Genomic DNA, 12,051 nt, shown 5'->3' with positions numbered 1-12,051 from the left:
ATCAATTGGAGTAAACATAGTGAAGGCCAGTCCTCTTTAGCATAGGGACAGCATCCAGGGTTATATTCCCTGATGGTCAGTGTTGGATTTCTCGTTTTTGTCTGTTTACGCTCCAAAGATCCTTTTGAGATTTTCATTCACTGGAGAACATGTCTTAGCGATCACCATGATGTGTATGAAACCCTGCTCAGCAGAACATGTAACCAATAGTAAAACATGGGTCGGTTAGCTCAGCTGGTTAGAGCGTGGTGCTAATAACGCCAAGGTCGCGGGTTCAATCCCCGTACTGGCCAAAAATTTTAAGATTATTCAGACTGTCTACTTCGTGGACACATTGTGAAAAACCGTCAAAGAGTATAAATTAGAAGTCATGGCTGTATGTGTTTATATACACAGCACCATTACAGAAAAACCAGTGAAGCAGTTTGCTTGTTATAGATTTAACTAATGTTCATTCCAGTAATATCAAAGAAAAAGCAAAAGTTGCGTTTCACTTAACTGTTTAGGCATGAGAATTGGATTTAGTTGACTTATTCCTAGAGTTCAAGTAGCCAGTCTCCTAAAAGTTTACCAGCTTTTATTAAAACATTTGTCCCTTCAAGCTGGAAAAGGAATGTGAGGATCTGCAAAGTCATGAGAGAAAATGTCAATGGAAATCTTTTCTCAAGCTAAAATTCTTGACTTTTCCATCCTCATCCAGTGCAATTTCAGCCAAAAATAGGGGATGCAGATTGCGTCACTGCACATGAACAATTTGCCAAATGATAACAGGTTGCATTAAAATGTTTCCTTTTCTAAGCCTGAAGAGAAATGTAAGGGTGCTCCAATGATTTTTACAAGTTTTGACAAACTTCAAGGATGCGGGATGAGAAATGAAGTTAGCTTGAAGCAATTCCTTAAAAACACAAGCATTAATCTAAAGATATTTAACCCTTCTTGATGACTGCTTAAGGATCCAGTGCACATGAGTTTGGCAGATGATGATAAAGAGTTCCTCTCGTACTTTACCTCCATCTTCTCTCTTTGCTTTACTCGGTTGCAACGCTTTCAGGCAAACTTCCCATGCAGACTTAAAATTTCTTGTCTCAATCTTCTAAACTACAGCAGATCCACATATCAGCCTACATCTGGACAGGTGACCACACCATGGGATCCCGGAGCAGAGGGCAATAGGATTGCTGAAAGTCCAAAGACGTGATAGTAGAAATCGCTGAAAATGCTTTCTCACAATAAAAATCCCTGACATCAATTGGAGTAAACATAGTGAAGGCCAGTCCTCTTTAGCATATGGACAGCATCCAGGGTTATATTCCCTGATGGTCAGTGTTGGATTTCTCGTTTTTGTCTGTTTACGCTCCAAAGATCCTTTTGAGATTTTCACTCACTGGAGAACATGTCTTAGCGATCACCATGATGTGTATGAAACCCTGCTCAGCAGAACATGTAACCAATAGTAAAACATGGGTCGGTTAGCTCAGCTGGTTAGAGCGTGGTGCTAATAACGCCAAGGTCGCGGGTTCGATCCCCGTACTGGCCAAAAATTTTAAGATTATTCAGACTGTCTACTTCGTGGACACATTGTGAAAAACCGTCAAAGAGTATAAATTAGAAGTCATGGCTGTATGTGTTTATATACACAGCACCATTACAGAAAAACCAGTGAAGCAGTTTGCTTGTTATAGATTTAACTAATGTTCATTCCAGTAATATCAAAGAAAAAGCAAAAGTTGCGTTTCACTTAACTGTTTAGGCATGAGAATTGGATTTAGTTGACTTATTCCTAGAGTTCAAGTAGCCAGTCTCCTAAAACTTTACCAGCTTTTATTAAAACATTTGTCCCTTCAAGCTGGAAAAGGAATGTGAGGATCTGCAAAGTCATGAGAGAAAATGTCAATGGAAATCTTTACTCGAACTAAAATTCTTGTTTTTTCCATCCTCATCCAGTGCAATTTCAGCCAAAAATAGGGGATGCAGATTGCGTCACTGCACATGAACAATTTGCCAAATGATAACAGGTTGCATTAAAATGTTTCCTTTTCTAAGCCTGAAGAGAAATGTAAGGGTGCTCCAATGATTTTTACAAGTTTTGACAAACTTCAAGGATGCGGGATGAGAAATGAAGTTAGCTTGAAGCAATTCCTTAAAAACACAAGCATTAATCTAAAGATATTTAACCCTTCTTGATGACTGCTTAAGGATCCAGTGCACATGAGTTTGGCAGATGATGATAAAGAGTTCCTCTCGTACTTTACCTCCATCTTCTCTCTTTGCTTTACTCGGTTGCAACGCTTTCAGGCAAACTTCCCATGCAGACTTAAAATTTCTTGTCTCAATCTTCTAAACTACAGCAGATCCACATATCAGCCTACATCTGGACAGGTGACCACACCATGGGATCCCGGAGCAGAGGGCAATGGGATTGCTGAAAGTCCAAAGACATGATAGTAGAAATCGCTGAAAATGCTTTCTCACAATAAAAATCCCTGACATCAATTGGAGTAAACATAGTGAAGGCCAGTCCTCTTTAGCATAGGGACAGCATCCAGGGTTATATTCCCTGATGGTCAGTGTTGGATTTCTCGTTGGATTTAGTTGACTTATTCCTAGAGTTCAAGTAACCAGTCTCCTGAAAGGTTACCAGCTTTTACTAAAACATTTGTCCCTTCAAGCTGCAAAAGGAATGTAATGATCTGCAAAGTCATGAGAGAAAATGTCAATGGAAATCTTTTCTCGAACTAAAATTCTTGACTTTTCCATCCTCTTCCAGTGCAATTTCAGCCAAAAATATGGGATGCAGATTGCGTCACTGCACATGAACAATTTGCCAAATGATAACAGGTTGCATTAAAATGTTTCCTTTTCTAAGCCTGAAGAGAAATGTAAGGGTGCTCCAATGATTTTTACAAGTTTTGACAAACTTCAAGGATGCGGGATGAGAAATGAATTTAGCTTGAAGCAATTCCTTAAAAACACAAGCATTAATCTAAAGATATTTAACCCTTCTTGATGACTGCTTAAGGATCCAGTGCACATGAGTTTGGCAGATGATGATAAAGAGTTCCTCTCGTACTTTACCTCCATCTTCTCTCTTTGCTTTACTCGGTTGCAACGCTTTCAGGCAAACTTCCCATGCAGACTTAAAACTTCTTGTCTCAATCTTCTAAACTACAGCAGATCCACATATCAGCCTACATCTGGACAGATGACCACACCATGGGATCCCGGAGCAGAGGGCAATGGGATTGCTGAAAGTCCAAAGACGTGATAGTAGAAATCGCTGAAAATGCTTTCTCACAATAAAAATCCCTGACATCAATTGGAGTAAACATAGTGAAGGCCAGTCCTCTTTAGCATAGGGACAGCATCCAGGGTTATATTCCCTGATGGTCAGTGTTGGATTTCTCGTTTTTGTCTGTTCACGCTCCAAAGATCCTTTTGAGATTTTCACTCACTGGAGAACATATCTTAGCTATCACCATGATGTGTATGAAACCCTGCTCTGCAGAACATGTAACCAATAGTAAAACATGGGCAGGTTAGATCAGCTGGTTAGAGCATGGTGCTAATAACACCAAGGTCGTGGGTTTGATCCCCGTACGGGCCAAACATTTTAAGGTTATTCAGATTGTCTACTTCGTGGACACATTGTGAAAAACCGTCAAAGAATATAAATTAGAAGTCATGGCTGTATGTGTTTATATACACAGCACCATTACAAAAAAACCAGTGAAGCAGTTTGCTTGTTATAGATTTAACTAATGTTCATTCCAGTAATATCAAAGAAAAAGCAAAAGTTGCGTTTCACTTAACTGTTTAGGCATGAGAATTGGATTTAGTTGACTTATTCCTAGAGTTCAAGTAGCCAGTCTCCTAAAAGTTTACCAGCTTTTATTAAAACATTTGTCCCTTCAAGCTGGAAAAGGAATGTGAGGATCTGCAAAGTCATGAGAGAAAATGTCAATGGAAATCTTTTCTCGAACTAAAATTCTTGACTTTTCCATCCTCATCCAGTGCAATTTCAGCCAAAAATAGGGGATGCAGATTGCGTCACTGCACATGAACAATTTGCCAAATGATAACAGGTTGCATTAAAATGTTTCCTTTTCTAAGCCTGAAGAGAAATGTAAGGGTGCTCCAATGATTTTTACAAGTTTTGACAAACTTCAAGGATGCGGGATGAGAAATGAAGTTAGCTTGAAGCAATTCCTTAAAAACACAAGCATTAATCTAAAGATATTTAACCCTTCTTGATGACTGCTTAAGGATCCAGTGCACATGAGTTTGGCAGATGATGATAAAGAGTTCCTCTCGTACTTTACCTCCATCTTCTCTCTTTGCTTTACTCGGTTGCAACGCTTTCAGGCAAACTTCCCATGCAGACTTAAAATTTCTTGTCTCAATCTTCTAAACTACAGCAGATCCACATATCAGCCTATATCTGGACAGGTGACCACACCATGGGATCCCGGAGCAGAGGGCAATGGGATTGCTGAAAGTCCAAAGACATGATAGTAGAAATCGCTGAAAATGCTTTCTCACAATAAAAATCCCTGACATCAATTGGAGTAAACATAGTGAAGGCCAGTCCTCTTTAGCATAGGGACAGCATCCAGGGTTATATTCCCTGATGGTCAGTGTTGGATTTCTCGTTGGATTTAGTTGACTTATTCCTAGAGTTCAAGTAACCAGTCTCCTGAAAGGTTACCAGCTTTTACTAAAACATTTGTCCCTTCAAGCTGCAAAAGGAATGTAATGATCTGCAAAGTCATGAGAGAAAATGTCAATGGAAATCTTTTCTCGAACTAAAATTCTTGACTTTTCCATCCTCATCCAGTGCAATTTCAGCCAAAAATATGGGATGCAGATTGCGTCACTGCACATGAACAATTTGCCAAATGATAACAGGTTGCATTAAAATGTTTCCTTTTCTAAGCCTGAAGAGAAATGTAAGGGTGCTCCAATGATTTTTACAAGTTTTGACAAACTTCAAGGATGCGGGATGAGAAATGAAGTTAGCTTGAAGCAATTCCTTAAAAACACAAGCATTAATCTAAAGATATTTAACCCTTCTTGATGACTGCTTAAGGATCCAGTGCACATGAGTTTGGCAGATGATGATAAAGAGTTCCTCTCGTACTTTACCTCCATCTTCTCTCTTTGCTTTACTCGGTTGCAACGCTTTCAGGCAAACTTCCCATGCAGACTTAAAACTTCTTGTCTCAATCTTCTAAACTACAGCAGATCCACATATCAGCCTACATCTGGACAGATGACCACACCATGGGATCCCGGAGCAGAGGGCAATGGGATTGCTGAAAGTCCAAAGACGTGATAGTAGAAATCGCTGAAAATGCTTTCTCACAATAAAAATCCCTGACATCAATTGGAGTAAACATAGTGAAGGCCAGTCCTCTTTAGCATAGGGACAGCATCCAGGGTTATATTCCCTGATGGTCAGTGTTGGATTTCTCGTTTTTGTCTGTTTACGCTCCAAAGATCCTTTTGAGATTTTCATTCACTGGAGAACATGTCTTAGCGATCACCATGATGTGTATGAAACCCTGCTCAGCAGAACATGTAACCAATAGTAAAACATGGGTCGGTTAGCTCAGCTGGTTAGAGCATGGTGCTAATAACGCCAAGGTCGCGGGTTCGATCCCCGTACTGGCCAAAAATTTTAAGATTATTCAGACTGTCTACTTCGTGGACACATTGTGAAAAACCGTCAAAGAGTATAAATTAGAAGTCATGGCTGTATGTGTTTATATACACAGCACCATTACAGAAAAACCAGTGAAGCAGTTTGCTTGTTATAGATTTAACTAATGTTCATTCCAGTAATATCAAAGAAAAAGCAAAAGTTGCGTTTCACTTAACTGTTTAGGCATGAGAATTGGATTTAGTTGACTTATTCCTAGAGTTCAAGTAGCCAGTCTCCTAAAAGTTTACCAGCTTTTATTAAAACATTTGTCCCTTCAAGCTGGAAAAGGAATGTGAGGATCTGCAAAGTCATGAGAGAAAATGTCAATGGAAATCTTTTCTCAAGCTAAAATTCTTGACTTTTCCATCCTCATCCAGTGCAATTTCAGCCAAAAATAGGGGATGCAGATTGCGTCACTGCACATGAACAATTTGCCAAATGATAACAGGTTGCATTAAAATGTTTCCTTTTCTAAGCCTGAAGAGAAATGTAAGGGTGCTCCAATGATTTTTACAAGTTTTGACAAACTTCAAGGATGCGGGATGAGAAATGAAGTTAGCTTGAAGCAATTCCTTAAAAACACAAGCATTAATCTAAAGATATTTAACCCTTCTTGATGACTGCTTAAGGATCCAGTGCACATGAGTTTGGCAGATGATGATAAAGAGTTCCTCTCGTACTTTACCTCCATCTTCTCTCTTTGCTTTACTCGGTTGCAACGCTTTCAGGCAAACTTCCCATGCAGACTTAAAATTTCTTGTCTCAATCTTCTAAACTACAGCAGATCCACATATCAGCCTACATCTGGACAGGTGACCACACCATGGGATCCCGGAGCAGAGGGCAATGGGATTGCTGAAAGTCCAAAGACATGATAGTAGAAATCGCTGAAAATGCTTTCTCACAATAAAAATCCCTGACATCAATTGGAGTAAACATAGTGAAGGCCAGTCCTCTTTAGCATAGGGACAGCATCCAGGGTTATATTCCCTGATGGTCAGTGTTGGATTTCTCGTTGGATTTAGTTGACTTATTCCTAGAGTTCAAGTAACCAGTCTCCTGAAAGGTTACCAGCTTTTACTAAAACATTTGTCCCTTCAAGCTGCAAAAGGAATGTAATGATCTGCAAAGTCATGAGAGAAAATGTCAATGGAAATCTTTTCTCGAACTAAAATTCTTGACTTTTCCATCCTCTTCCAGTGCAATTTCAGCCAAAAATATGGGATGCAGATTGCGTCACTGCACATGAACAATTTGCCAAATGATAACAGGTTGCATTAAAATGTTTCCTTTTCTAAGCCTGAAGAGAAATGTAAGGGTGCTCCAATGATTTTTACAAGTTTTGACAAACTTCAAGGATGCGGGATGAGAAATGAATTTAGCTTGAAGCAATTCCTTAAAAACACAAGCATTAATCTAAAGATATTTAACCCTTCTTGATGACTGCTTAAGGATCCAGTGCACATGAGTTTGGCAGATGATGATAAAGAGTTCCTCTCGTACTTTACCTCCATCTTCTCTCTTTGCTTTACTCGGTTGCAACGCTTTCAGGCAAACTTCCCATGCAGACTTAAAACTTCTTGTCTCAATCTTCTAAACTACAGCAGATCCACATATCAGCCTACATCTGGACAGATGACCACACCATGGGATCCCGGAGCAGAGGGCAATGGGATTGCTGAAAGTCCAAAGACGTGATAGTAGAAATCGCTGAAAATGCTTTCTCACAATAAAAATCCCTGACATCAATTGGAGTAAACATAGTGAAGGCCAGTCCTCTTTAGCATAGGGACAGCATCCAGGGTTATATTCCCTGATGGTCAGTGTTGGATTTCTCGTTTTTGTCTGTTCACGCTCCAAAGATCCTTTTGAGATTTTCACTCACTGGAGAACATATCTTAGCTATCACCATGATGTGTATGAAACCCTGCTCTGCAGAACATGTAACCAATAGTAAAACATGGGCAGGTTAGATCAGCTGGTTAGAGCATGGTGCTAATAACACCAAGGTCGTGGGTTTGATCCCCGTACGGGCCAAACATTTTAAGGTTATTCAGATTGTCTACTTCGTGGACACATTGTGAAAAACCGTCAAAGAATATAAATTAGAAGTCATGGCTGTATGTGTTTATATACACAGCACCATTACAGAAAAACCAGTGAAGCAGTTTGCTTGTTATAGATTTAACTAATGTTCATTCCAGTAATATCAAAGAAAAAGCAAAAGTTGCGTTTCACTTAACTGTTTAGGCATGAGAATTGGATTTAGTTGACTTATTCCTAGAGTTCAAGTAGCCAGTCTCCTAAAAGTTTACCAGCTTTTATTAAAACATTTGTCCCTTCAAGCTGGAAAAGGAATGTGAGGATCTGCAAAGTCATGAGAGAAAATGTCAATGGAAATCTTTTCTCGAACTAAAATTCTTGACTTTTCCATCCTCATCCAGTGCAATTTCAGCCAAAAATAGGGGATGCAGATTGCGTCACTGCACATGAACAATTTGCCAAATGATAACAGGTTGCATTAAAATGTTTCCTTTTCTAAGCCTGAAGAGAAATGTAAGGGTGCTCCAATGATTTTTACAAGTTTTGACAAACTTCAAGGATGCGGGATGAGAAATGAAGTTAGCTTGAAGCAATTCCTTAAAAACACAAGCATTAATCTAAAGATATTTAACCCTTCTTGATGACTGCTTAAGGATCCAGTGCACATGAGTTTGGCAGATGATGATAAAGAGTTCCTCTCGTACTTTACCTCCATCTTCTCTCTTTGCTTTACTCGGTTGCAACGCTTTCAGGCAAACTTCCCATGCAGACTTAAAATTTCTTGTCTCAATCTTCTAAACTACAGCAGATCCACATATCAGCCTATATCTGGACAGGTGACCACACCATGGGATCCCGGAGCAGAGGGCAATGGGATTGCTGAAAGTCCAAAGACATGATAGTAGAAATCGCTGAAAATGCTTTCTCACAATAAAAATCCCTGACATCAATTGGAGTAAACATAGTGAAGGCCAGTCCTCTTTAGCATAGGGACAGCATCCAGGGTTATATTCCCTGATGGTCAGTGTTGGATTTCTCGTTGGATTTAGTTGACTTATTCCTAGAGTTCAAGTAACCAGTCTCCTGAAAGGTTACCAGCTTTTACTAAAACATTTGTCCCTTCAAGCTGCAAAAGGAATGTAATGATCTGCAAAGTCATGAGAGAAAATGTCAATGGAAATCTTTTCTCGAACTAAAATTCTTGACTTTTCCATCCTCATCCAGTGCAATTTCAGCCAAAAATATGGGATGCAGATTGCGTCACTGCACATGAACAATTTGCCAAATGATAACAGGTTGCATTAAAATGTTTCCTTTTCTAAGCCTGAAGAGAAATGTAAGGGTGCTCCAATGATTTTTACAAGTTTTGACAAACTTCAAGGATGCGGGATGAGAAATGAAGTTAGCTTGAAGCAATTCCTTAAAAACACAAGCATTAATCTAAAGATATTTAACCCTTCTTGATGACTGCTTAAGGATCCAGTGCACATGAGTTTGGCAGATGATGATAAAGAGTTCCTCTCGTACTTTACCTCCATCTTCTCTCTTTGCTTTACTCGGTTGCAACGCTTTCAGGCAAACTTCCCATGCAGACTTAAAACTTCTTGTCTCAATCTTCTAAACTACAGCAGATCCACATATCAGCCTACATCTGGACAGATGACCACACCATGGGATCCCGGAGCAGAGGGCAATGGGATTGCTGAAAGTCCAAAGACGTGATAGTAGAAATCGCTGAAAATGCTTTCTCACAATAAAAATCCCTGACATCAATTGGAGTAAACATAGTGAAGGCCAGTCCTCTTTAGCATAGGGACAGCATCCAGGGTTATATTCCCTGATGGTCAGTGTTGGATTTCTCGTTTTTGTCTGTTTACGCTCCAAAGATCCTTTTGAGATTTTCATTCACTGGAGAACATGTCTTAGCGATCACCATGATGTGTATGAAACCCTGCTCAGCAGAACATGTAACCAATAGTAAAACATGGGTCGGTTAGCTCAGCTGGTTAGAGCATGGTGCTAATAACGCCAAGGTCGCGGGTTCGATCCCCGTACTGGCCAAAAATTTTAAGATTATTCAGACTGTCTACTTCGTGGACACATTGTGAAAAACCGTCAAAGAGTATAAATTAGAAGTCATGGCTGTATGTGTTTATATACACAGCACCATTACAGAAAAACCAGTGAAGCAGTTTGCTTGTTATAGATTTAACTAATGTTCATTCCAGTAATATCAAAGAAAAAGCAAAAGTTGCGTTTCACTTAACTGTTTAGGCATGAGAATTGGATTTAGTTGACTTATTCCTAGAGTTCAAGTAGCCAGTCTCCTAAAAGTTTACCAGCTTTTATTAAAACATTTGTCCCTTCAAGCTGGAAAAGGAATGTGAGGATCTGCAAAGTCATGAGAGAAAATGTCAATGGAAATCTTTTCCCAAGCTAAAATTCTTGACTTTTCCATCCTCATCCAGTGCAATTTCAGCCAAAAATAGGGGATGCAGATTGCGTCACTGCACATGAACAATTTGCCAAATGATAACAGGTTGCATTAAAATGTTTCCTTTTCTAAGCCTGAAGAGAAATGTAAGGGTGCTCCAATGATTTTTACAAGTTTTGACAAACTTCAAGGATGCGGGATGAGAAATGAAGTTAGCTTGAAGCAATTCCTTAAAAACACAAGCATTAATCTAAAGATATTTAACCCTTCTTGATGACTGCTTAAGGATCCAGTGCACATGAGTTTGGCAGATGATGATAAAGAGTTCCTCTCGTACTTTACCTCCATCTTCTCTCTTTGCTTTACTCGGTTGCAACGCTTTCAGGCAAACTTCCCATGCAGACTTAAAATTTCTTGTCTCAATCTTCTAAACTACAGCAGATCCACATATCAGCCTACATCTGGACAGGTGACCACACCATGGGATCCCGGAGCAGAGGGCAATGGGATTGCTGAAAGTCCAAAGACATGATAGTAGAAATCGCTGAAAATGCTTTCTCACAATAAAAATCCCTGACATCAATTGGAGTAAACATAGTGAAGGCCAGTCCTCTTTAGCATAGGGACAGCATCCAGGGTTATATTCCCTGATGGTCAGTGTTGGATTTCTCGTTGGATTTAGTTGACTTATTCCTAGAGTTCAAGTAACCAGTCTCCTGAAAGGTTACCAGCTTTTACTAAAACATTTGTCCCTTCAAGCTGCAAAAGGAATGTAATGATCTGCAAAGTCATGAGAGAAAATGTCAATGGAAATCTTTTCTCGAACTAAAATTCTTGACTTTTCCATCCTCTTCCAGTGCAATTTCAGCCAAAAATATGGGATGCAGATTGCGTCACTGCACATGAACAATTTGCCAAATGATAACAGGTTGCATTAAAATGTTTCCTTTTCTAAGCCTGAAGAGAAATGTAAGGGTGCTCCAATGATTTTTACAAGTTTTGACAAACTTCAAGGATGCGGGATGAGAAATGAATTTAGCTTGAAGCAATTCCTTAAAAACACAAGCATTAATCTAAAGATATTTAACCCTTCTTGATGACTGCTTAAGGATCCAGTGCACATGAGTTTGGCAGATGATGATAAAGAGTTCCTCTCGTACTTTACCTCCATCTTCTCTCTTTGCTTTACTCGGTTGCAACGCTTTCAGGCAAACTTCCCATGCAGACTTAAAACTTCTTGTCTCAATCTTCTAAACTACAGCAGATCCACATATCAGCCTACATCTGGACAGATGACCACACCATGGGATCCCGGAGCAGAGGGCAATGGGATTGCTGAAAGTCCAAAGACGTGATAGTAGAAATCGCTGAAAATGCTTTCTCACAATAAAAATCCCTGACATCAATTGGAGTAAACATAGTGAAGGCCAGTCCTCTTTAGCATAGGGACAGCATCCAGGGTTATATTCCCTGATGGTCAGTGTTGGATTTCTCGTTTTTGTCTGTTCACGCTCCAAAGATCCTTTTGAGATTTTCACTCACTGGAGAACATATCTTAGCTATCACCATGATGTGTATGAAACCCTGCTCTGCAGAACATGTAACCAATAGTAAAACATGGGCAGGTTAGATCAGCTGGTTAGAGCATGGTGCTAATAACACCAAGGTCGTGGGTTTGATCCCCGTACGGGCCAAACATTTTAAGGTTATTCAGATTGTCTACTTCGTGGACACATTGTGAAAAACCGTCAAAGAATATAAATTAGAAGTCATGGCTGTATGTGTTTATATACACAGCACCATTACAGAAAAACCAGTGAAGCAGTTTGCTTGTTATAGATTTAACTAATGTTCATTCCAGTAATATCAAAGT

The 12,051-nt window shown here is 39.5% G+C and overlaps 4 non-coding genes across 4 annotated transcripts; all 4 read left to right on the top strand.

The window, feature by feature from the left end:
• Positions 1-219: 219 nt before the first annotated feature.
• On the top strand, positions 220-293 carry TRNAI-AAU (transfer RNA isoleucine (anticodon AAU)). The gene has a single exon. It is a non-coding gene; the product is annotated as a tRNA-Ile (tRNA).
• Positions 294-1,463: 1,170 nt separating this feature from the next.
• TRNAI-AAU (transfer RNA isoleucine (anticodon AAU)) lies at positions 1,464-1,537 on the top strand. Its single transcript has one exon. It is a non-coding gene; the product is annotated as a tRNA-Ile (tRNA).
• Positions 1,538-5,597: 4,060 nt separating this feature from the next.
• On the top strand, positions 5,598-5,671 carry TRNAI-AAU (transfer RNA isoleucine (anticodon AAU)). The gene has a single exon. It is a non-coding gene; the product is annotated as a tRNA-Ile (tRNA).
• A 4,060-nt stretch (positions 5,672-9,731) lies between these two features.
• TRNAI-AAU (transfer RNA isoleucine (anticodon AAU)) lies at positions 9,732-9,805 on the top strand. The gene has a single exon. It is a non-coding gene; the product is annotated as a tRNA-Ile (tRNA).
• Positions 9,806-12,051: the final 2,246 nt, after the last annotated feature.

Source organism: Mixophyes fleayi, chromosome 2 (assembly GCF_038048845.1).
Source record: "Mixophyes fleayi isolate aMixFle1 chromosome 2, aMixFle1.hap1, whole genome shotgun sequence".
Taxonomy (NCBI): Eukaryota; Metazoa; Chordata; class Amphibia; order Anura; family Limnodynastidae; genus Mixophyes; species Mixophyes fleayi.
This window is presented reverse-complemented; position numbering and strand designations above follow the sequence as displayed.